Here is a 6,040-nt window from a genome sequence, read left to right as displayed (position 1 = left end):
TCAACAGCCACATGTTTTTCAGTCCATCGCGTCTCACAAAGAGAGATAAGCATTGAATGAGATGAGTTATTTTGATCCGCAATTTTCTTCATAAGACTGTCTCTAAGTGGAGATTGACGAAAAAAGTTTACTATACTTTTTATGGTTCCGATACAGTTTTTTATCATAGGTACCTCACTTGAATGCGCTAGAACCAAATTCAGAACGTGAGCCACACAGTGTACGAATTGCGCTTTTGGGTATTGTTCTGCGATAATTGTTCTCACGCCTCGTAAGCGACCACTCATCACTGCAGCACCATCAAATCCTTGCCCAATAAATTTATCCATGTCCAAATTATAGCTTAAGAGATGCGTTATAAAAGTCTTCACTAACACTTGAGCTGAAACATCTTCTACATTAATAAATTCTAGAAAATCTTCTCGGATGACAGATTTTCCAGTCGAGCAGTCAACATATCGTAAACACAACGCTAATTGCTCTCTTCGTGATATGTCCTGAGTTTCATCTGCTAATACAGTAAAGAAACCTGCTTGTCGAACCCTTTTAAGCACTTGCATTTGAATAGTATTACCAGAAAGTGCAATCAGTTCATTTTGTATAACTGATGAGGTATACATGGCTCTGTTGTGTTGGTTTTGTGTAATTAAATGATTTTTAAGTGCTTCATCGCCAGATAGTGCACGAAATCGAAGAAGCGCGCGGAAATTTCCATCATTATGCATGGGTTCGTTTATTCCAATTTCTCCAGAATCTCGACTTCCTCTTAACGCCATTTCCTGTCGCCCACAAAGAAGAATTGTTTCTATAATAGCTTTCAATCTTTTTCTATTTTCTGCAGCAATGTTGTTATTTTCTACATTAATACACTCACTAACATCAAGCGCCTTGCCTTCCGTAATCTTCATAAAATTTGCTGCTTGTTCGATAGCGAACTTATGATACCTCGTATCTGCATGGTGATCAAAGCTCTCTAAAGCTTTCTTCCAGTTAGTAAATGGCTTACTAACAAAGGCTCCAAGTTCTTGGTGACCACGACCGCCTTGCATTTTTCCAAGTAAAACACATATCTACTTTGCAAAGTGCTCCCTGCATGACATTTGAATAAACAAGCCACGAATATTTGGCAATCCAATGACGTTGAAAGGACAGATTATTTTTACCAGTGACTGGAAACTTGAATGTATCCGGTGGAATCCAAGGTTCTTTTAATGCTCTTAGTTTTTCCTCATCATTGTTTGGAGGATGACATACATATCTCCCAACATCATAATTCATGGATATATCCGGAGACAAATCTACCTTGGCTGTAAAAGGAAGGAAAAAAATAAATGAAACAAAACACAACACTGTTTACATAAATATTACACATGCATAAATTTTCATTATTTGAGTAAGTACATATATAGATTAATTGACTAAAAAATCAACACTTCACGTTTGCGTGTTGAATAAGTGTCATTCATGTGAAGTTCGTGGGATGGAGATTGGCTGTGGTTTTTGTTAATAAAATAATTTATCATAAATATAACTAATGTCATTTTTATGGAAATAATTTGAATGATTAAATAAATGGTTTACTGAAAATAAAATTAATTAACAAATTCCAGGCCGTGCGATATTTAAAATATCATAACCTTCGCTCAAAAACCCGAACTTACCAAACTTGGATATCCGGCACCCGCAAGCCAGAGACAATGTTTTCTTACTTACATTACTGATACAGTAGAACCTCGTTTTTACATATTTCAAGGGGCCGGGAAAAAAATATGTAAAAATCGGAAAAAACATAAAAAAGGGAATTGTTAAAAAAACTTTGTTTTATTATCTCGCTATGATAGAAATAATAAGAAGCAAATATATCACACTAAATAAAATGTCAGGAATGCTTACGTTATTTATATATTTTAAAAAATATTAATTCACACAGTAAAAAATTTAATCCATCCAATCTTCCAATTCTTCAAGATTAGGCCTATTAAAAGCTGAACATGAAATTTCCAGTTCTTAAGTAAGAGATCTGCATTTTGAAGCTACCAAAAATGTCTACTTATTATTTTGATATTTTCTCCCTCTTTTTTTTGGGGGGGGGGGGGGGACTTTGTGTGTGTGTGTGTGTGTGTGTGTGTGTGTGTGTGTATTCACGTATTGAACATTTAATTTATTTCAGATGTTTATTGGAAACAATTCTATTTAACAAAAAAAAAAAGTCTTTCAAAAGATTGTTTACATCTAGAAGTATAAAGGTCAGTGGTTTCCATTGAAATGTTTGGAAATTCAGTGCTGCCAACTGCCATTTCAATAATATTTCAAATGTAAACGATAATTGCTGAAAATGCACGAAGACGCTTATTTTCAGGAATATGGTAAATTGCACAAAATTATTTCAAAAATGGCCCAGTAATCCACTGTTTATGTTAAAACAGTATTTACCATTTATTTCATGCATAATACATTGAAGTTAAAGAGAGGTATAAAACTGAACTTAATTTTGTTGTCATGGCACCAAAGCTTTGGTTCATGGCTATATGGTTTACCGTGGACAAAAAGAAAAGTTGGTTGTTTAAGGCCCTGTCACACTGTCAAATATATTGTATCCAATAAATTGGACAACAAAATTTGAAGGGTGATTTTGGATGAAATACATCTTCAAATATATTGTATTCAATATTATTTGACGAGCAATGTAAAATATATTTGAAGTCATTTCACACTATCAATTTTCTTTGAGTGAGCTCGTTTTACCAAACATTCTGTAGAGAACTGTAAATGACAGAATTTAGAATCAAAAACAAATTTTGGGTCAAGGAATGCGGGCTTTTTTAAGTAGGTTATATTCCAATTTACAATTTAGGTATATTGTGATCATACACAGTTTAAAATTTACGTTTTCCAGGTGTTTGCAATGCCTGCATTAAGAGCATCAAAGTGTTTCAAAAGCTGTAGCTGTAATTGCAATTGTAGCAAGTCTCAGTAAACTAGAAGAGAAATCTAAGAAAAGGAAACGCAGATGGTGGACGAGACAGTGGATACTTTCCCGGCAAACAAATGGTGTTTTACCCCTTTTTGTCATGAACTTCGATACGAAGATGCCGACTCATTTCCGAACTATGTAATAATGGATTCTGAAAGTTTTGATCTTCTTCTTTCAATTGTGGAGTCTCGCATTGCAAAAAAGGATACTCATTTGTGCCAGTCTATACCAGCAAAGCAGAGGCTGGCAGTTACATTAAGATTTTTGGCGACAGGGGAATCATTTAAGTCCCTTATGTTCTCTACAAGTATTCCACACAACACCATCTCAAAATTTTTACCTGAAATTTGTAGTGCAATTTATATTGCTCTTCAAAAACAATATTTAAAGGTATGTTTAGTAAGAATAAAACATATAATTAAATGTAAATCTGCAAGAAGGCATATCCCTTCTCATTCCCGCTTATTTTCTCACCCAACTAGCTGCTGTTGTATGGACACTTTCACTTGTATTTCATCAAAATTGTTCCTATACTTTAAAGTGAATGTGTTAATTTTTGCTGTGTTTATAAATTGGCAATTTTGTTTTATTTTGAATTAAGTGTATTTACTGTTACAAACCTCAACCTGAGCCTTTAAGCTAACTTCACCTCAGTCACATTATCTCTTTAAAATAATTTTTTAACGAGATATTAGTCCAGGTATGCTTGTTTCGTACAGCCTGGGAAGTATAGGCTTACTGACAAGGATCTGCTACACAAATATTTACATTCACGAAAAATGGTATTACTTTCAAAACTTAAATAATAATAATTGAACATGTAGGCAGAATGTTAATATTTCTAGGCCTTTCTTGCAAATCACCAGAGCTACTTGCTTACTCAGAGATGCTACTTTAACATAAGTCAGTACCATCTATTGTCAGGAAATTATGAATCTATATTCCAGAAAAATCCAGACAATACTTACAGAGTAGCAGCTATTGTGAAATAAGGAGAACAATGACTTATAAGAAAGATTGATTGGGTAAGCCAAAATAATTTTAGTTACATTAAGTCTCTGAATTGAAATATTTTAAAATTTATTTTAGGTGTTGTTAATTTGGATTTGTAGGTAAAAGTTCCGAAATGCATATCCTAGTTTTGATACCTCATTCCTGATGGCACATTTTGTACGCAATGCTTGCTGTTTTAATTTAGTGTATCAACAATACCTGAACATAAGCAAAACTGGTATAGCAATCAAATAATGATCGTAAGTTGAATAGAAGATGTTTTCTGGTTTAAGGACCATAATATTCCAAAACTACAGTAACTCTTTTAGTCAAATATATTAACCTGCACTTCCGTACATACAGATTCAATTGGAGGAAAATATACAATAACAATTACATATTCCAGCAGGAAATAAAATAGTATTAATTCAATTACTGCATTTATTTCCCATTCGCCATTGCTGATATTTAAACTATTACACTTCGGAAACGGAAACAAAAGCGGCCGCTTTATTTTAGATAACTCTGATTGGCTGATCCCATCCAACATCCAACATATTTTAGAACCAGTCCTATACGTAAAATATTTGAAGGAAACTCTAGACATTCAATCTCTCAAATAAACATGGCTGCGATAGTGACGTTTAACGTGACGTCACAACCCTCAAAGATATTGGATCCAACATATTGGAAGGTGTTGGAAGCTAAAATTTGACAGTGTGACAGGGCCTTTACAAACAACGAACAAAGTAGCATTTGACCAAACACAGAAACGTTTGAAACATTAACTTCACACTATTCACTTTCAAATTTATTGTTTATGTTTAGTATAAACTTTTCTGGTGGTTTGCTATTAAATGCAGCCTGTTGCAACGTAATTTGCTAGAAATACTTTCGCATAAAACGGGAAAATAATGCATAATAATATAGGGAAAATTACGATGCTAGTAAAAAAAAGTTAATTACGAGAATTCGTTAATCCCAGGAACATAAAAATTAGGTTTCACTGTACATACTTAGGTGTTAACTGTTATTAATTACAGATAAATAGTACATAGCTACAACGGTAAGACTTACCTTTCTTCGCTTCATCGTTAATGTTTGTAGACGGGCCCGCGTCCGCTCCATCTACTTCTTCAATGTGGGATTTCACTCTCTCCTTTTTTGAAAAAAAATCCAAAAGTGATACTTGGTTTGATGACCGTTTCATAATAAATTTTTATTCAACAAAAGACATTTAATAGTAACAAAAGATGGCTTGAAAAAACATGTTGGCTAGGGATGGCGGGTGGTTCTATCAAGGTCGCGATACTGTTATAGACTGTTGTGCGCATGCGCAGTAAGCGCGTCGCGCGGGAGGCGGGTGCGGCGCATGCGCAATATAAATGGTGCGTAGAAGTCGGGAGGGGGGATGTGCAAGGCGCAGTGTCCACGTAGCATATATAGGTAGTTCATTGTTGTGATGCGTGCTCATATTTTGTGGCACAGATTATATTATCCATCATCAATATTCTGCTAATTTTAATTATGTCGTTTGCTAAGGGGGGGGGGGGGTCCGGACCCCCTGAACCCCCCCCCCCCCTTATATATGCCCATGGAGCAAGCCCTACAGTCATATGCAATCCACCACACCAAATGGATGGACTGGATAGGTCCATTACTACTTGGGGAAGCCTCTAGATGGTGTAATAACCATGAAAGGCTGTATGACACCTGGGAAGAGTTCACAGGGGGCTTCCTGAACCATTTTGGAAACTAACCAAGACTGGCAAAGGTTACCGCCCAATTATATGGTACCAAACAAAAGGAAGGAGAAGATGTCGAAAGTTTCTTACTACAGAAAAGGAAACTTTATGAGAGGATGCACCCAGGCAGAGACCCAAATGAATATCTCCCTACCTTTTTGGAGCTGGTGCGGCCCAACCTACGGCCATTTCTGCGGCATCCACCTCCCGAGAATTTATCCTAACATATGGTTCGAGCCACTGCCGTGCAGCGAGACTGTCTCGAAACTAGGGGCACTGTAACAAGTAAACCTTATTCACCACCAACCCCGGTACAATAATATGCTAC

This window comes from Bacillus rossius, assembly GCF_032445375.1.
Source record: "Bacillus rossius redtenbacheri isolate Brsri chromosome 4 unlocalized genomic scaffold, Brsri_v3 Brsri_v3_scf4_2, whole genome shotgun sequence".
In the NCBI taxonomy this organism is placed as follows: Eukaryota; Metazoa; Arthropoda; class Insecta; order Phasmatodea; family Bacillidae; genus Bacillus; species Bacillus rossius.
Note: the sequence above shows the minus strand (reverse complement) of the source record.